The following is a 21,566-nucleotide window of genomic DNA, read 5'->3' on the forward strand; positions in this document are numbered from 1 at the left end:
GAATGTACGTGCAAGAACCCCCAATTTCCAGTCCTTTCTTCATTGAATTTCTTTGCAAAATTCAAGGTAGGGTTAAGGATGGAAAGAGAAGGGTGTTCAGGCAGTTTGCATTTAGGTCTCTTCTGTATTCTAATCCATTCTGTCTGCCCAGACTGTCTTTGTTCCTGCAAAGTTTCCTCATCTATGGCAACTTCTCCCTCTATCCCCTACAGACAGGCAACAGCCCTGGAGATGGAAACTTCTAGAACTCTTATCACCTATGAGGTGTTTCTTTCTCTAGAGTGCTGTTAATCAAGGCTTCCTTGTATTCTCTGTTCTTCATTAGCCCAAGGGACAAGTATTTTAATTGTTTTTAGAGTTTTGTTGTTATATTACAATGAGAACAAAGGTGTTTTGCTTCCTTCCTCATCCTCACCATTGTAAATAATCATAAAATATATAGGGGGCTGGGAGTGTGGCTGAGCGGTGGAGCGTTCCCCTAGCACGGGCGGGACCTGGGTTCAATCCTCAGCACCACATAAAAATAAAGGCATTGTGTTGTATCCATCTACACCTAAAAAATAAACATTTAATTTATATATATATATATATATATATATATATACTTTTTATTAAAAAATAGGAAAACCTAGAGCACATTTAACTGTAACATAAGCAATTCATATTAGCAAAGTTTTTGAATAAATGTAGTTTACAGTTGAAATCTTTTTAGAGGCATATTAAGTCTTTTGAGCTACACTGGGTGACTATGGTCATTGTTGATTTTGTAGGTGTTGGATGGTACTCTATTGGGGTAATTTTGGGGAATACCTTCTTAACAGTTGTCCTGGGAAAAAATCCCCTTGGGTTTTGTTCCCCCTTAACATTATTTCTTTGCATTTTCTTTTTTTAAACATTTATTTTTTTAGTGTTGGACGCAATACCTTTATTTTATTTATTTTTATGTGGTGCTGATAATGGAACCCAGGGCCTTGCACATGCTAGGTGAGCACTGGACCACTGAGCCCCAGCCCCACCCTTCTTTGCATTTTCTATATAACAGAAGCAAGCATTACACACAAGACAGAACTTCACTCCAACACCATCTCCCATGACCATCAGAAGGCTTTAATTTCTTCTTGACATTTGGAGAAAAAGATAAACATTTTTCTTCCCTTAAGTTTTCCAGCTGGAAACGACTACTATTAATGGCATTAAAATTCATGTATAATTGCTCTCTTGGCAACTTGTTAAGCTATGATTAGAGGTACTCTTAAATTTGGAACTTCCATTGTTATTTTCTGAATTTATAACCCTGTTAAAATATACATTGAATGAAATTTAAACCTATTTTTACAAAGTTAATTTAAAATAGATTCATGACATTGCTGTTTGAATCATTCTCATCATTGTTATCTTACATTTAAATTGACTATTTATGTTAATATCATTCAATTTTCTGCATAATAGGAAAAGGAATTTAAAATGGAAATCAAACAGAGGAATATATATATTAATGACAGTCACTGCAAACAGCAAACTTCATGAGTTCTCTCTGACCATGAGAAGGAGACTGGAACCCCTCTTCCTTTTCCTTCCGTCTGTGTCCCTTCTGATTGTTGAATAGTGCTTGCCATCATCCCCTTAGATTTTCTATAGTCCTTGCCTCATTGGTCCCAAGGAAGAAGCAAAAAGAATAATTAAGAAAGGGGACCCAAGGGGCTTTGCAGCCACATTATATTAGGAGTCAGGGCATAACTGGTGAATTTTAAAAATCTCTTTTATTTTCCTTTCTTTATTCTCTTCTATTTTCCTCATCTAAATCTTTCTTTTCCCTTGTATTTTTCGTACTTATTCCTTCTAAGAAACAGACATCTACGTGAGACTGATGGAGTCCTAGACATCAGCAGCTTTCTCCCCCCCTCATCTCTCTCACATTTTACTTCAACCTTTGTCTTTGTTGTAACCAAACTGTCTTGCCTCTGGCACTTATAGGAAGCATCGAAAGGAATTTGAGTTACTAAAAATGTAATCACAGTCACCAATTTCTAAGTAGACTATTAAATGTATGAGGGATATTGTGAATGTCTTGCTTACACTAGGCTAGGGCACATGTTGAATACATGTTATAAGAATTAGTACACAAATCAAGAAATGTCACTCCAAAATGATGATATGTACTTTTGATATGTGGCTTTCTTTGACAGAGTTTTTCTTTTTGTCTGTTATGAATTTGTCATAAATTCAGATGAGAACCAGGGAGAGCAAAAAATGATTATTACTCTCTATTAGCACCAGGGCTTTTCCTCCTGTATCTGTTAGGCATTGCATGATGCACTTAGTAGCCAGTAAAAGAAAAGACTAGTTTAAAAATCAGTGGCTTAAATGATACAGATGTTATTTCTCTTGCACCCAAAAGAAGTCTAGAAATAGGGAACTGATCCCTGATGTGCAAGGTTTATGGTTATTAGACACCAGGATTCTCTTAGCTTTTTGGTTTGCCATCCTAAAGCATGACTTCCAACTGCAAGATTATCTCATTGTCCAAGAGGGCTGCTGAGGTACCAGCCATCATGTAGTAGAAATAAGGGAAAGAACAGAAGAGATGCTCATGCCAGTTGAGTCAATTCCCACTAAGTTGGAAGATCCACAGAAAACTTTCAATGATATCCCATTTTCAGAAACATTGGTATATACCCAACATAGCTGCAAAGAAGGTTGGGGAAAATGCAGTTTTCTGTTTGTAATGCTCTCTTCTGTTACTAAAAGAGAAGAGACAATGAACAGTGGAGAAAAATTGTCAATCTCTGCCATTTCCACTAAAGTATAAAAAAAAAGATGATCTTTTGCATCATTTTAGACATCAGTTGAAATTATGACATTTTACCATATACAACACCTATGTAACTCTAGTTCTATGTTAAAACATTTAAAGACAGATGGAACTATTAGGGAATCATCTAACAGGAGGTAGGGTATATAGAAAGCTTAACTTCTGAGTAATGGTAATTCTTAGCTATCATCATGTACATAAAAGCTATGGCTTAAAACAACTGCCAAAAAGACAAAAAGCAAGTGTTGGTAAGGATGTGGAGAAAAGGGAACACTTGTACACTGTTAGTGGGAATGTAAATTGGTGTAGCCATTGAGGAAAACAGTATGAAGTTTCCTCAAAGAATTAAAAAACAGAACTACCATATGAACCAGTATTTAATTTCTAGGTATATAAACAAAGGATATGAAATCAATGTGTTGTAGAAATTGGGTCCACATGTGCTCAGACCAGAATACCGGTATTAGTTGCTGAAGCCAGGTCCGTTAATGTCAGGTTTGAAGTGCAGAGATTCTCTGCAGCCTCCTGGAGGTCACCATAGTGGTGACCCTCGCCAGCTTTCCTGAACCCTTCTCCCTGAAGTACAAAAGGGAAGAAATATAGGCTGGGGGGAAAAAGTCATCCATCCATATAGTAGAAAAGCAGCTCAGATTATGAGAGGAAAAAAAAAAGAATTGAAGAATGAAAAGACCTTGCATTTCAACCTTATCAGTGAAAAACTGTAGTGATTTCAAAATCATCTGTATCCCTCTAAATGGGATATTCAAAGAAAGATGTTCATGAATTAACTGAAAGGCACTTAAATAGATTCAGCAGTGAGCTGGAGAAGATTGAGTTACATAACAGCATCAAGGATGGGCAGGGAAGGCAAACTATTCCGGGGAAACAGTCATCAAGCAGATGATGGAGCGTGAGCCAGAGCGGTAAGAAGGCTATGGCCTTGAGATCCCAGACATTTTCAATGCAAATAATCTGAAAAATTTAGGGAGTGTTTTGTAATGTTTTGAACAACCAATAAAAAAAAAAGAAATGATTCAGGAAAAATCATTATTTAAAAAAAAATTTAGGGAGTGGAATTTTGATCTGAAGAAATTGCCAACCATTCAAATGAGAAAACTTTGTGCTAATGGAGGCAATTTCTAAGAATAGCAAGAGGAAAACTGTTTTTAACTATAGACAAAGAAAAAGGGGAATTGGAACTAAAGGTGAATTAAAGACTCAGAAGAAGGAATGACTCCAATAGCATCATTGTTTTTACTTGAATTGAAAATGAATAACTTGAGAGCTTTAAGTCACACTCATTAATTGTGGCAAATAACTGTCTAGATACAAGAATTTGCTATTTAACTTATTTTGTCACAGAGAACCATTTGCAGTTTAAAAAATGATGTTATGATTTTTATTTAAAATTGAAGGTTGCTTTTACATTAAATTGATAAAATAGAAGTTTTATTAGTCTGTTTTCAATTACTATAATGAAATACTTGAGGCTAGGTTACTTACTTTAAAAAAGGCATTTATTTAGCTTATGTTTTTGGAGGCTGAAAGTCTACAAGTAGCATACCACTGGTTCTGGCAAGGGCCCCTCTAGCTATATCACTTTATAGCAGATGAAATGAAAATCCATGTGGGGGATGGTGGTGGGAGGGAGAGACCATGTGATGGTGAGACAGGACACCACAGAGTGGGAGGGGCCTGTAATGACCTCTCACAAGGCCCACCTCTTAAAAGTACCATCACCTCTTAACACCTACACACTGGGGACCAGGCTTCTAGTAGGTGAGCCCTTGAAGGATACACTTAAACCACATCCAAACTGTAGCAGAAATGATCTTCCAAAGGAATCTAATCTGAATTTTGCACAGAAAAAAAGCAACATGTGTGAGAACAACAATAAAACAATGTTTTGAATTATTTTCTTTATGTGGATTTAGGATTGCCTACCCTGGCAAAGGGGGTGAATGGACAATAACCTGTTTTCTAAGAGGTTCCTGTGGATATTTCTCGAGTTGTGATAAAAGAAAAATTGTGTTACACTGATTCTTCTCTTAAACATTGAATCTAATTCCTTTCCCTATAAAATAGGGGGGAGTTTCATAGGGAATTTATATTCACCAATAAATTATACATTATTGTTTATTATCTCCTGAGCCAGAGCTAAAATTTAGAAACAAATAGTCTGTGTTTATGGTTATGTTGATCCCCATACTTAATCTGCTGTCTTTTGACAAAGAGAACAAATGATTCAGATTTGTTGCTTTTGATTATATATTGTTTTCTGCTTTCTCATTGTGAAAAATAAGGTTTCTACTAAGACGTTAAAAATTGACATATAACAATTCTGCAAGTCTCATGAAAAACATGGATACACTAGATTTTGTTATTCACAGAAACTGTTAAATGCAAGCAATCTTTAGAATGTCCTTTAAAGTGTGTGATGCAAGTGTATTTGAGTATTTTTAAAAAAGGAAAAAAAATATTAATGTTGTATGAGGTTAACTAGATATCAACTGTCATGCTAACAGTTTATATAAAGTGTTGTAATTTTTTTACTTCTGAAAATTAAAAATAAAATTTATTTCATTAAAAAGTGTTCTAAAATATCTGCACTTCCATGTAGCATTATTCATAATAGCCAAGATAACGAAGCAACCTAATTGTCCATCAACAAATGATGGGTGAAAAAAATGTATCTATTTATATATAATGGAATATTATACAACCTTAAAAAAAGAAGGAAACCTTGTCATTTGTGAAAACGTGTATGAACCTATAATACATTATGTGACGTTATGTAAGTCAGGCACAGAAAGGAGAATACTACGTGATCTTACTTATATGTAGAATCTACAAAGTTACAGAAGGAGAAAGTAGAATGGTGATTACCTGGAGCTGGTGGGAGACAGGAGTGAGGAGTACCCAGACAAAGAGTAAAAAAGTTGCAGTTTTACATGATGAAAGCACATCTAGAGTTCTTAAAGTGCAGAGTAGTGACTATAGTTCATGATATTGTACTGTATATTGAAATCTGTTAGGATAGTAGATCATACATGTTCTCACCACACACCCACCCCTACACACACACATACACAGAGGATAGTATGTGAGGTAATGGATATGTTTATTAGCTTGATTTAACTATTTCACAGTCTACATAATAAAACATCACATTGTAAGTCTTAAATATATACAATTTTTAATTTGTCAATTGTACTTCAATATAGCTGGGGAGAAAACCCAAAACCAAACCAAAAATAGTCCCTTTCACTTTCTGGGAGATCCATAAATATTTATTCCATGCCAGCTTCCTAAGTCTGGATAATGAGGGCCTATATAATGTGCAGAGTATTAAAAAAAAGCTGTTCACTGAAAGAGGAATTAGATTTGTTCTCCAGAATCAAGAGTAGCTTTTATTTGAATTGGAACTGTCCAACAATGAAAAGTTTGCCTCAGGATATACAAAATTTCCTATCAATAGAAAAGTTGAAAAAAAGAAGCTGAGCTGCTTTTTCAGAGAAATAAATGGAAAATTTTACAAAGAAATGTGTTCATATTTCCATTGTTTAAAATATAAGACAATATGAAACATCACATTTACCCAGCATCATTGCTCGAATAGATGTTGGCAAATCCACACACTGCACAGTCTTTAAGGCGACTATGTAAGTATTTATTGACAGAGAAAGGCATTCATAAGATAGCAGATTAAACAAATGAGTTACAGAATAAACCTTATAAGTATGATTTACATGTATCTATAAAACAGCTGTGCAGTAAAAATTAATCTAGATGATGAGGACATTTTTTCTTCTTTAAAAACATGTAAACAAATATGGAAATTATCTAGATATTTGGCAACGATTGTAATAGCTGATTTTTTAAGGAGAAAAAAATCCTGAATAATCATGCATCAGATACAAGATAGAAGAGATTGGGAAGGTCAATCTGACAGACCTTTACATTTTCTTCCAACTCTAAGATCTGATGATGCCAAAATGTATGTTTGCAACCCAAATAATCCAGGTAGCCACAAATGATAAAGGAGAGATCCTGTGTGTGGCCCTGGTGGAGCTCAGAAGGGTTCAGCACCTGAGCTCTAAATCGGTGACAACCTGTGATCTAGTGGCTTGCCTTTCAGCATTCTACATTCACCCTAAATCCCTCAAAAAAGTAGTAGATGGCCAACAACTGTGATATTCTAGACAACATACCTAATCTTTTTTTATTTGTGCATTGTTTCTTCCTTTCTTCCTTCAAAAACTACAACCCCGCACTTAAAACATACTGGCTAGAAACCAGTATCTTACAATCGCTCCTGAGTTAGAGTTGAAAGGAATCCTAACAAGAGGGATGGCCACCTAAAACCCCCTTGACTTTCAGAGGGGCGAAATAGAAATAACCACAAGCCAAAACCCCACAAAACTTCTGGAGGTTGGACCAAAGGGGCAATTTGGGATACTACAGTGCTCTTTCAGAACATTCAGTGGTTTGTGATGATTAAAAAAGGTACCACTTATTTGCTCAAATGGTGAATAAGTAAACATACCCATTCTTATGCCCTGGAAGGTTGCTTCCTCAGGACAGCAGAGCAGTCCACCTGAGCACTCTCATCTCCTTGTCCTCTTGACACAAGAACAAAATGACCAGCTCAGCTTATGTCTACCTACATCTCAGTTATGGGAAAATCTGTGCTCTTCCATCTTAGTACCTCACCCACAATTCTGGCTAAGACAGCACACAATTGTGTTTGGAAATCACCCACACCCGTACACACATGCAAATAAAGAAAAGTTAGAATTGGTAGCTATCTAAGAAAATATAAGGAAAAGGTAATGAGAATATTTTGGGAAGTATTACTTTAAATGTAATCTGACTAGTGTAAGAGGCTGTGAAGTCAAAACATGTATATCACATAGGACTATTTTAAGGCGGGTACAGTTGTTATATTATTGAAGAATTTTAATGAATAAGGAACCCATTTGTTATTTATTTTCTTCCAAATGTTAATAAACAGCTCCAGTGATAATTGCTGATTTTCTATATTTATGGAAAACTGGCATTTCATAAATATCAAATTGTGATATCATCTACTTGTACACTGGTTTTCTATGAATATATAAATTCTGTAATTACCTCTAGAAGTTAGAATTAATTTTTTTTGTTTGGGTAAATCAAGAATGAGAATGACAATTCTGTTAAAGTGGTAGAATCTTAAGCATTTCGGCCATTGTTCTTTTTATGAATTTATCTAAAATGATGTCATGAAGTGGCAGAGAAAAATCTAGCGTACAAAATTTTCTATTAAAGCTACCAAGATGTTCATCAAAACTAAGTCAACATGCAGAAATTTGACAGGGATGTGCATAGAGCTTTTGCAAAACACTGAAAGGTTAGGAAGACTTTCTGGGTCCCAAATAATCAATGTTTGAAGGATAACAAATGTAGAGGTTATAATAATTCAAACTAGTAAAGGATTTCTTTTTAAAAGGGAGTTTTAGCTTATATTAATGCCAGAGGAAAAAAAATCTCACTTGATATGTTTACTATTAAAATGTATTCTCTTGGATAGTATTGGCAGAAACTCCCCATTAATATTTATTTTTAGAACTTTAATCCATTTCATGGCTCAGTAGAGAATTAATATTTAGCAAATATGAAATCAGCTTCTTTTTTTGTCTTATGGCTCAAATTCACCCAAGTCCTTCATACACAGGATTTATGTTTATTATGAATTTTATAATTAGTATGTATTTTACTCCACATTGTAGTAAAATCCTTTTTTATGGGCTGTAACTTTTCTTTCAAAGTTAAGTCACATGAAAATGGAATGTTTTAGCAGCTAAGGGAAGAAGATGAGTCTTGGGCTATGAGAAATTTGATCTACTTAAATGAGTTTGATGTTCTAAAATACAATGAGACTGGCAAATATGGAAATGGTGATCTGAAATCACACCAACATTTTTTAAAAGACTTAAAAGAATCTAGACCCTAATTTTATCAGTATTGAAAATTCCTATCATGGTTATACCATGTGTCTCTTCAAATAATAATAATAAAGTGATCTTTCTCAGTCTGTTTCAAGTCCAGCTGGACATTGACACCTACGCTATGAAGGATAGATGTGGTGATGTTGAGGGATTAATTACAGTGAATCAACTCTGTTAACAGAGAGACCAATTATTAACAGAGAACAAAACTTTCCAGGAAGCAACTTAAAGATTGAAACTTCCCTTAATCTGAGGAACATGCCTCATGAATAATCAGTTTATAACCCAAGTCACACGACAACATTACCTCCCATAAAAATTTTAACCAGCAGGTGGGACCACAAATGTGGTCAACAACCTCTTCAAGTAGGTTTAGGCCCCCCAGACCCTCATCCCCCCACCCATTATCAAACAGCTGGCTGAAGAGGCATCCAACATGATACCTAACACTTCACTATCTCTGTGTTATCATAGCCATAAAGTTCAAGTTCTAGGATGTGTATTGAACTCAGTTAAGAAAACTTTTGACTCTCAAAGTATATGCTTAGGGCAGGTGCAGATTTATTTTTTGTTTTTAAGTGGCTCCCTGAATCCTAACTTATGTGCTGCTACAACAAGAATTTCTTCTGTTTTTCCATTTGTATAATTTCTCAAATTGCAAATGGCCTTGTAAATTCCTTTCTGTTTTAGAACTCATGTCTTTTTTTTTTTTTTTGAACTGGGGATTGAACTCAGGGGTGGGTACTTGACCACTAAGCCACATCCCCAGCCCTATTTTGTATTTTAGAGACAGAGTCTCACTGAGTTGCTTAGCACCTCCCTTTTGCTGAGGCTGTCTTTGAAGTTGAGATCCTCCTGCCTCAGCCTCTCAAGCTGCTGGGATTACAGGCTTGTACCACTATGCCTGGCAAGAACTCATGTCTTTTGTTTTCTTCTGCATATTGACTTTGATTGTTTATGAGTTTCAGAGTTACAGGAAATGGTTATTGTCGAAGATGTCCATGATGGGCAGAGGTAGCTTCTCCACTTGAAAACTCCAAAGAAGTCCAAACTTCTAAGAATTTGTAAAAGTTTTTCACCATGATATTATCATAGGAATCTCTTCCTATAAAGAAAAATCATGGTGAATACATTTCCATAATTTGTCAAGTGACCCAACTGTTATTTTAACCATCTTACTTCTGGGAGTGTCACCACAATTCCACACAGGTGGGCTTGGTTTGGTAAGACTAAGGGAGCCTCTAATAAACATTTTCTTTGTTGACCATTGTCTTCATAGCCAGTAAATAACTGGCTCAAATAACTGCCTCCTCCAGGTGTCAGGGTGCTCCTTGGGGGCCACCTTTTCAGGCTTCATTATTGCTAAAATATTGATTCCCTAGTTGGCATTCTGGTGTGAATCCACGAAACTTCTTGAAGGTAATGATGCTGATTTTTTAATCCTGAAAATATATGGGACTGCATGTAAGTGAGATATCAACTTTTGAACCTATATTCATGTATGGATTTTTAGCTCAGCTTGCCCTTAAAACTGAATATCACTAGATAACCCAGAGTATTGACTGAATCTAAATGACAAGTTCTCAGGAAGAGGTATAAGGCTCATTTCTCTTCATTGACTGTGAATCGAAGTGGGGACTATGAGAACGCAGGACCTTGAATAACAATAACAGTAATAATAGCTGCTAACATTTACCTAGGGCATGTTATAGGCTGGCTCTTAATACTCAAACAACCATCTGAGTTAGGCTATACTATTATTCTGATTTTACAGATAAGAAAATAACACTCATGGAAATAGAGAAACTTGTCCAAGTTCAAAGAACTTGTCAGAGGCAGGCCCCGCATTTAAACTTAGGCATTTAGATTCCAGGGTCCATGCTTTCAACTACTGTCTCCTTAACAGCAAACTCCTCTGTGAAATGGCCACTGTCCTGTCCAGAGGTCCTCAAAGAGCAACTCATCCACTTAAAGTAGCATTTATTTTGTGTCCTTCATACAGGAGTCTGGGCCGAGCCTCCTTCCAGGAAGCAGAGTGAGCAGGATCTTTCTCTTTGGGTCACAATGTGGGGGATAGTTTTTTTAGTTCTACTTTCTAAAAATAAGGCAGAAAAGGATACCAGTAAGGTTTTCAACTACCAATTCAGTTTAGCCAGGATATTATGAACCATAGCATGGACTATATTTTCTGAATTTTCTAGCATTTTTGAAATTTTATGATTTTCCATGTTTCTGACTTTTAGTTTCCGGATCTCCCATGATTATTGATAGAAAAACTCATTCAAATTAAAATGTCCTGTGTATTGTTATTTGGAGGCATCAGGAAACTAGGGCTCTGGGAACATAGGGTTTTATTTTTCAGTTCGTCTTGCTGAAAGATGAACCCCAAAGCTTCCTCTTTAGCAGTTTTAAAGAAGGGACTATATATGACAATTAGTGAAAAGATTAAAAAATAGTATTGTTTTAAAAAAGCAAGATGCAGGAATGATACATGCAATATGAAACCATCTTTGCAAATATAAGTCTATCAAATAACACCATATAGCATTTGTGGATTCATATATGTATAGTAGAAACAACAACAAAAAATGGAAAGATATGCAACTACAAAGGGGACTTTAATTATCATTGAAATATTTTATTTATTCTAGTAGAAGGAATAGAAAAATATTTTGGATGGTGGAATGTGATGGTATGTTTTTTGAACTTTTCAGAAACTTAAAAGCTTATCAAAGCAAAATACCTTTTTTTGGTGTGTGTGGGGGGGCATTACTGGGGATTGAATTCAGGTGCACTTGACCACTGAGCCACATTCCCAGCCTATTTTGTATTTTATTTAGAGACAAGCTCTCACTGAGTTGCTTAGTGCCTCACTGGTGCTGAGGCTGGCTTTGAACATGGGATCCTCCTGCTTCAGCCTCCCCAGACACTGGGATTACAGGTGTGTGCCACTGGGCTGGCAAAGCAAAATAACTTTTAAGAACAAAAGGAAACAAAAAATAGAGGAAAAGAAAGGTAACAAAGTCACTGAGAACTTCAAAAGAAAGATAGGACATGGAGCCCTGGTCTGGGTCTGATGATTGGTCCTTTTAATTATATGGAGCTGACTCTAATCTGGACTTACATAGCTATGAAAACTCTAAGGTGTATGCCAGATTGCTTTAGACGTTAAAAAGGTAGGAATGTTGTTTGCATAGGGTATGGGGATTATTTTTCACAGAGAAGAACATTTTTTGAAGGAGGGGTTAGTTCACATTTAAATACAAGTTTACTAACAATTCAACTCTTACTTTTGAATAGAAAAGCCCCAAACAGTGGTGCATAAATCTTTAATTTTGATATGCAAATAATTGTGTTTCCTTTGATTCTTTGTAGCCTCTTTTCTTCAGCAAATGATAAACAGTCTATTCTCCAGAGATTTACTGTGTGATGTATGACAGGAAGTTCCCTGAGAGCAGGTAGACTCAACCAATGCCATTAGTTGTCCTGAGTTTCTTTTGCTTTAGTGGATTTTATAGCATTCCTATTCTGTTCTATATTCATGCAAAATGCTTTGCCCTTTCATTTAAATCCCAATGAAAGAGCCAGCAGAATCTTAGGAAAGGTCAGGCTGGAAAAGCTAGATATGGCATCAGAGAACTGTGTGAACAAACAAACAATACGGAATATTACATTTTCATAGCGGTAACTAATTCAAAAGCATGTGGTGGGAAGTTAATGGGCTTTTTTAAAATCAGTTTTTCGGTATCGTTTAAAAACTAAATTTGTATATATTTTCATAAATTTATATATAAGTAAGTTTATATATAAATAAATTTATATATATTCACATATATTTACATAAAATTATATATGTAAAATATGTTTATACACTATATATATATATATATATATTTTTTTTTCTTTTCCCCCAAAAAACCTCAAACAAAACAAAGCAAAACAAAGAATTTCAAGGTTGGACACACAATGGCAGAGCATTTCTTAATCTGCAGAAGGTTGTGTATACACAGGGCTGTTTAGAAAGGAATCATCTCAAGACATAAACTATGACTTTCACTCTGAGTGTAATAATTCAGGTAAGATACCTTTAAAACCTTCAGAGTTTTTCAAGAAACTAGTAGGCAACATCTTCTAGGTTTTTGATGCCAGTGAGGCAGAGAATTCAGTTGTAATCTTGACAAGGAGTGCATTATAATGAGTTCTTCTCACTCCCTCCCAAACTGGTCATCTTGTGATCCAGCTCTAGAATTAGACCTGGGCATGAACATCACACAGGATTCAAAGTTCCAAAGGTAATCCAGTTTTGCAACTGGAGGCTGTATACATTCCACAGGGCAGGGATTTTCTGGAAGGACCTCTGAGTAGCTTGATTCCATAGCTGTCACAATAATTGCAAATGAAGTGTGTGTGTGCACATATGCATGCAGTGAGTGGAAACTGGAAGAGAAGTTTTGATTGTAAGCAAGAGATGCAAAGTGTGCAACCACCCTGGATGCATTAGTCTGCAAATAGTTTCTCATCTGCAGTCATGGTACAGTGCCTTCCTACACCAATATCCAGGAGGATCTAATGGTTGTAGTCATTCCTAATCAGGAAGTACTGATAAGGTCATCCATGCTTTCTGTAAAGTCCCTAATTAGTCCAGTACTATTCCCAATTTTCCAAGACCAATCTTTGATTTCCTAGATAAAATTCTTTTCACACAACTTCTAAAGTTCCTTTGAGGTTATTAAGAGGTACCTCCCTTGGACCAATCAGGAAACAAGGGCCCTTTAAGCCTCACACTGTCCATGGTACCACCGTACAATGGAGAGCAATACTGTTTGAAATCTCAGGCATTTCTACAATATGAGTTTTAATCTGAGGTATAAAAGAATAGGTATTGGTTTACTCATTCTACAGATGAGGTCTCTAAGGCTCAATGATTAAATTTTTTTTTTCCAGAGTCAGAACTCAGTGTTTGGCTTCTGTCCCTTTGCTCCTTTTATGTGATTAAGAAGCCACCTACTAGTCCTCAGCTTGGGAATGAGTCTTTGGCCATATCTTCTTACGCGTGGAAAGAATCTTTTCCGAGGGAGAGGAAGATGGCGGCGAGGGGAGTGCATTGCCCCCGTGTGCTGCTTCACTGTGTGGGAGTATGACAAGTCAGGATGGCTAAAGGATATCTTGTTAGGAATTTCCAGCAATAGTGGGGTGCTCCGGAACCTGGAGGAAGGATTTCCATCGCACGAGGATCGGCTACGGGGACTCAAACGCGAGAGGTTTGTCGCACGGAGGGTAACACTGCTTATTCAGCAAATCGCCCCGCGGCTAGAGTCTGCAGCGTGCGCTGGGATAGAGACGCAGGGTTACAGCGCTGCAGTTTCTGCCAGCCGCGCAAGCACCGTACTCAGGGATGAATTCTGGGTTCGAGACGGGGGAAGGAAGCGGTCCATCTCGGTTCTCCACACCGGTCAGACCACAGAGGAGGCCAGCAGCCACCATGTTGGTAAACTGACGTCACCTTCCCTGTTTTCGACTGACCGCAGCTCATTCAGCCATAGAACAGGTAATTTCAGGCTGCAATTCGCCTGCGGCTTGCAGACAGATTGCTAGGGTTCAGCGCCTGGGTGCTTCTTAGAATCTGATCTTATCGGAGCGAACACCGAGCGCGGGGCGGCCGAGTTCCGGCTCCTGGAACCGTCCCGGAACCGCCCTGGCCCAGGGCTGCGGAGCCTGCGGAGGCTGCTTCTTGGACCCTGCTACTATCAGAGCATACACCAAGCACTAAGCAGCCGAATTCCGGCTCCCGGAACTGAGCCCGCGGGGACTGCTTCTTGGAGCTTACACTTATAGGAGCTTACACCGAGCACGGAGCGGCCGAGTTCCGGCTCCCGGAACTTCCCTGGACCGGGGCTAGGAGCCCGCGGAAACTGCGTCTCGGTCCGGGTCCTGCTGAGGGCCGGTCAGGACTCACCCGTTGTTTTGGTTGCCCGGCAAGGGGAACGAAATGCTGCCATTTGCATAGGATACCAACATGGCAGAGATCTGATGTCAGCAGAAAGCGGCGGAGGAGAGAACTTCATCAATACCAGCGGTGACATAAGCAGTTGGTCTCCTGGTAGGGGGGGTGAGGCACAGTCACCCGAGTCTCCTCAATTTGTCCTCGAGCCAGAGGGGAGGAGCCGGGCCACCGCCAGCGCCCGGAGCAGGCCCAGCGGCTCGCCAGCGTGGTGACCGCGTGACCCCAATTGGAGAGGGGGCGGAGTGGAGCCGCCACCCACACCCGCAAGGTGGGCAGACCCGTGACCCAGTGGTACATGGGCATGGTAGGAGGGGCAGGGCAGAGCCGCCCTTCGCGCTTGCAAGGTAAACAGACCTGTGACAGCCTGGCGGGTAAGGCCCAGTGGCCTGCCAGTGTGGTACACACGTCACCCCAACTGGAGTAGGGGCAGAGCAGATCCTTCTCCCATGCCCGGATCAGGCCCTGCCGTTGTGGTGGTCACGTGACCCCAATTGGAGTGGGGGCGGAGTGGAACCGCCACCCGTGCCCGCAGGGTGAGCAGACCAGTGATCAACCTGCAGATCAGGCCCAGGGGTCCGCAGGCGTGGTAGGAGGGGCAGGGCAGATCCGCCGCCCGTGCCTCCAAGGTAGGCAGACCTACAACAGACCAGCGGATCAGGCCCAGGAGCCTGCCGGCGTGGTACAAACACCACCCTAATTGGAGTAGTGACAGAGCAGAGTTGCCGCCCGTGCCAGGAACAGGCCCAGCGTCCTGCAGGCGGGGTAGTCACGACACCCCAATTGGAGTAGGGGCAGAGCAGAGCCTCCACCCGTGCCCGAAAGGTGGGCAGATCTGCGACCGACCAGCGGGACAGGCCCAGTGGCCTCCCAGTACGACAGACACGTCACCCCATTTGGAGTAGGGGCAGAGTAGAGCCGCCGCCCGCGCCTGCAGGGTAGGCAAACCTGCAACCGACCGGCAGATCAGGCCCGGTGGCCTGCCGGCGTGGTACACTCGTCACCCCAATTGGAGTAGGGGCAGAACAGAGCCGCCGCCAGCTCCCAGAACAGGCCCAGTGACCTGCCGGCGTGGTAGCCACGACACCCCAATTGGAATAAGGAGAGAGCAGAGCCGCCGCCCGCACCTGCAGGAAAGATACGCAAGCAGTATGAAAAGACAAGGAAAGAAAGGACCACAAGCAATGCAGGTCAACGCAACTTTAGAAGAGGTAACAGCTGCAGCAGATGGAATGTCAGATAAAGAATTCAGGATATACATGCTTCAGATGATCTGGAGTATCAAGGAAGACATTAAACAGCAAAATCAGACAATGAAAGATCACTTCGACAATGAATTACGCAAACAAATCCAGGAAGCAAAGGATCAACTATACAGGGAGATAGAGGTTATAAAAAACAAGCAATCAGAAATCCTAGAAATGCAGGAAGCAATAAACCAACTTAAAAACTCAATGGAGAATACTACCAGCAGAGTAGAACACTTAGAAGATAGAACATCAGACAATGAAGACAAAGTATTTCAACTGGAAAAGAACATAGACAGCTCAGCAAGACTGTTAAGAAACCATGAGCAGAACATCCAAGAAATATGGGATAACATTAAGAGACCAAACTTAAGAGTCATTGGGATACAGGAAGGTACAGAGCTCCAAACCAAAGGAATGAGCAGTCTATTCAATGAAATAATACAAGAAAACTTCCCAGACTTGAAGAATGAGACAGAATCCCAAATCCTAGAAGCCTACAGGACGCCGAATGTGCAAAATCATAAGAGATCCACACCTAGACACATTATAATGAAGATGCCCAACATACAGAATAAGGAGAGAATTTTAAAAGCTACAAGAGAAAGGAAGCAGATTACATTTAGGGGTAAGCCAATCAGGATAACAGCTGATCTTTCAACACAGACTCTGAAAGCTAGAAGATCCTGGAATAACATATTTCAAACACTGAAAGAAAATGGGTTCCAACCAAGAATTGTGTATCCAGCGAAATTAAGCTTCAGGATGGAGGATGAAATTAAAACCTTCCACGATAAACAAAAGCTTAAAGAATTCGCAGCTAGAAAACCATCTCTTCAAAACATCCTCGCCAAAGCATTACAGGAAGAGGAAATGGAAAATAACAATGAAAACCAACAGTGGGAGGTAGGACAGTAAAGGGGGGGGGAATAATCAAAGAGGAAAACAAACCATGTTTAGTAACAGAAATAAACAAATATGGCTGGAAGAACAACCCATATCTCAATAATAACCCTAAATGTTAATGGCTTAAACTCACCAATTAAGAGACACAGGCTAGTAGAATGGATCACAAAACAAGACCCAACAATATGCTGCCTACAGGAGACGCATTTGATAGGAAAAGACATACATAGGCTGAAGGTGAAAGGTTGGGAAAAATCATATCACTCATGTGGACTTCGGAAACAAGCAGGCGTGTCCATACTCATATCAAATAAAATAGATTTCAAGCCAAAGTTAATCAAAAGAGATAAAGAGGGACACTACATACTGCTTAAGGGAACCATACACCAACAAGACATAACAATCATAAATATTTTTGCCCCAAACAATGGTGCAGCTATGTTCGTCAAACAAACTCTTCTCAAGTTCAAGAGTCTAATAGACCACCACACCATAATCATGGGAGACTTCAACACACCTCTCTCGCCACTGGACAGATCTTCCAAACAAAAGTTGAATAAGGAAACTATAGAACTCAATAACACTATTAATAACCTAGACCTAATTGACATATATAGAGTATACCACCCAACATCAAGCAGTTACACTTTTTTCTCTGCAGCACATGGATCCTTCTCAAAAATAGATCATATATTATGTCACAGGGCAACTCTTAGACAATATAAAGGAGTAGAGATAATACCATGCATCTTATCTGATCATAATGGAATGAAACTGAAAATCAACGATAAAAGAAGGAAGGAAAAAGCATACATCACTTGGAGAATGAACAATAGGTTACTGAATGATCAATGGGTTATAGAAGACATCAAGAAGGAAATTAAAAAATTCTTAGAGATAAATGAAAACACAGACACAACATATCGGAATCTATGGGACACATTGAAAGCAGTTCTAAGAGGAAAATTCATTGCTTGGAGTTCATTCCTTAAAAAAAGAAAAAACCAACAAATAAATGATCTCATACTTCATCTCAAAATCCTTGAAAAAGAAGAGCAAAACAACAGCAAAAGAAGTAGAAGGCAAGAAATAATGAAAATCAGAGCTGAAATTAATGAAATCGAAACAAAAGAAACAATTGAAAAAATTGACAAAACTAAAAGTTGCTTCTTTGAAAAAATAAACAAAATCGACAGACCCTTAGCGATGCTAGCAAAGAGAAGAAGAGAGAGAACTCAAATTACTAGCATACGGGATGAAAAAGGCAATATCACAACAGACACTTCAGAAATACAGAAGATAATTAAAAACTATTTTGAATCCTTATACTCCAATAAATTAGAAGATAGTGAAGGCATAGATAAATTTCTTAAGTCATATGATCTGCCCAGATTGAGTCAGGAGGATATAGAAAACCTAAACAGACCAATATCAATTGAGGAAATAGAAGAAACCATAAAAAGACTACCAACTAAGAAAAGCCCAGGTCCGGATGGGTATACAGCAGAATTTTACAAAACCTTTAAAGAAGAACTAATACCAATACTTTTCAAGCTACTTCAGGAAATAGAAAAGGAGGGAGAACTTCCAAATTCATTCTATGAGGCCAACATCACCCTGATACCTAAACCAGACAAAGACACTTCAAAGAAAGAAAACTACAGACCAATATCTCTAATGAACCTAGATGCAAAAATCCTCAATAAAATTCTGGCGAATCGGATACAAAAACATATCAAAAAAATTGTACACCATGATCAAGTAGGATTCATCCCTGGGATGCAAGGCTGGTTCAATATACGGAAATCAATAAATGTTATTCACCACATCAATAGACTTAAAAATAAGAACCATATGATCATCTCGATAGATGCGGAAAAAGCATTCGACAAAGTACAGCATCCCTTTATGTTCAAAACTCTAGAAAAACTAGGGATAACAGGAACATACCTCAATATTGTAAAAGCAATCTATGCTAAGCCTCAGGCTAGCATCATTCTGAATGGAGAAAAACTGAAGGCATTCCCTCTAAAATCTGGAACAAGACAGGGATGCCCTCTCTCTCCACTTCTGTTCAACATAGTTCTCGAAACACTGGCCAGAGCAATTAGACAGACGAAAGAAATTAAAGGCATCAAAATAGGAAAAGAAGAACTTAAATTATCACTATTTGCAGATGATATGATTCTATACCTAGCAGACCCAAAAGGGTCTACAAAGAAACTATTAGAGCTAATAAATGAATTCAGCAAAGTGGCAGGATATAAAATCAACACGCATAAATCAAAGGTATTCCTGTATATCAGCGACAAATCCTCTGAAATGGAAATGAGGACAACCACTCCATTCAAAATATCTTCAAAAAAAATAAAATACTTGGGAATCAACCTAACAAAAGAGGTGAAAGACTTATACAATGAAAACTACAGAACCCTAAAGAGAGAAATAGAAGAAGATCTTAGAAGATGGAAAAATATACCCTGTTCATGGATAGGCAGAACTAACATCATCAAAATGGCGATATTACCAAAAGTTCTCTATAGGTTTAATGCAATGCCAATCAAAATCCCAATGGCATTTCTTGTAGAAATAGAGAAAGCAATCATGAAATTCATATGGAAAAATAAAAGACCCAGAATAGCAAAAACAATGCTAAGCAGTAAGTGTGAATCAGGCGGTATAGCGATACCAGACTTCAAACTATACTACAGAGCAATAGTAACAAAAACAGCATGGTACTGGTACCAAAACAGGCGGGTGGACCAATGGTACAGAATAGAGGACACAGAAACCAATCCACAAAACTACAACTATCTTATATTTGATAAAGGGGCTAAAAGCATGCAATGGAGGAAGGATAGCATCTTCAACAAATGGTGCTGGGAAAACTGGAAATCCATATGCAACAAAATGAAACTGAATCCCTTTCTCTCGCCATGCACAAAAATGAATTCAAAATGGATCAAGGAGCTTGATATCAAATCAGAGACGTGCCGTCTGATAGAAGAAAAAGTTGGCTACGATCTACATACTGTGGGGTCGGGCTCCAAATTCCTCAATAGGACACCCATAGCACAAAAGTTAATAACTAGAATCAACAAATGGGACTTACTCAAACTAAAAAGTTTTTTCTCAGCAAAAGAAACAATAAGAGAGGTAAATAGGGAGCCTACACCCTGGGAACAAATCTTTACTCCTCACACTTCAGATAGAGCCCTAATATCCCGAGTATACAAAGAACTCAAAAAATTAGACAATAAGAGAACAAACAACCCAATCAACAAATGGGCCAAGGACCTGAACAGACACTTCTCAGAGGAGGACATACAGTCAATCAACAAGTACATGAAAAAATGCTCAACATCTCTAGCTGTCAGAGAAATGCAAATCAAAACCACCCTAAGATACCATCTCACTCCAGTAAGATTGGCAGCCATTAGGAAGTCAAACAACAACAAGTGCTGGCGAGGATGTGGGGAACAGGGTACACTTGTACATTGCTGGTGGGACTGCAAATTGGTGCAGCCAATTTGGAAAGCAGTATGGAGATTTCTTGGAAAGCTGGGAATGGAGCCACCATTTGACCCAGCTATTCCCCTTCTTGGTCTATTCCCTAAAGACCTAAAAAGAGCATGCTACAGGGACACTGCTACATCGATGTTCATAGCAGCACAGTTCACAATAGCAAGACTGTGGAACCAACCTAGATGCCCTTCAATAGACGAATGGTTAAAAAAAATGTGGCATTTATACACAATGGAGTATTACTCTGCATTAAAAAATGACAAAATCATAGAATTTACAGGGAAATGGATGGCATTAGAGCAGATTATGCTAAGTGAAGCTAGCCAATCCCTAAAAAACAAATGCCAAATGTCTTCTTTGATATAAGGAGAGTAACTAAGAACAGAGTAGGGACGAAGAGCAGGAGAAGAAGATTAACATTTAACAGGGATGAGAGGTGGGAGGGAAAGGGAGAGAGAAGGGAAATTGCATGGAAATGGAAGGAGACCCTCAGAGTTATACAAAAGTACATACAAGAGGAAGTGAGGGGAAAGGGAAAAATAATACAAGGGGGACAAATGAATGTCAGTAGAGGGGGCAGAGAGAGAAGAGGGGAGGGGAGGGGAGGGGAGGGGGGATAGTAGAGGATAGGAAAGGCAGCAGAACACAACAGACACTAGTATGGCAATATGTAAATCAATGGATGTGTGACTGATGTGATTCTGCAATCTGTATATGGGGTAAAAATGGGAGCTCATAACCCACTTGAATCAAAGTGTGAAATATGATATATCAAGAACTATGTAATGTTTTGAACAGCCAACAATAAAAAATTTAAAAAAAAAGAAAAAGAACCATAAAATACTACATTAAAATATAGAAGAATAATTTTATAGCCATGGGTAGAGGAGGTTCTTTCTATGCATGACAAATAACCCAAAAGAAAATACTGATGGAGTAAGGATCTCTGTCAAATCACTGTTTCTCTGATTTCATTGTCACCAAATAATCTCACTATGATTCCTGTTTCTATATTATCTATTGAGCATGTAATTTTCATTGTGGTAAACATTTTAGGTGAATTTCTTCATTTAATTCTCACAATCGCC

At 38.6% G+C, this 21,566-nt stretch overlaps 1 pseudogene; it reads left to right on the plus strand.

Moving 5' to 3' along the window:
- The first annotated feature begins 3,387 nt into the window (after positions 1 to 3,387).
- The window catches only part of LOC124083225 (translation machinery-associated protein 16-like), a 42,676-nt pseudogene continuing 24,497 nt past the window's right edge, over positions 3,388 to 21,566 (plus strand).

The sequence above is a fragment of the Marmota monax genome, unplaced genomic scaffold (assembly GCF_021218885.2).
Source record: "Marmota monax isolate L192 unplaced genomic scaffold, Marmota_monax_Labrador192_F-V1.1 WCK01_AAM20220418_F8-fsc00013, whole genome shotgun sequence".
NCBI lineage: Eukaryota > Metazoa > Chordata > Mammalia > Rodentia > Sciuridae > Marmota > Marmota monax.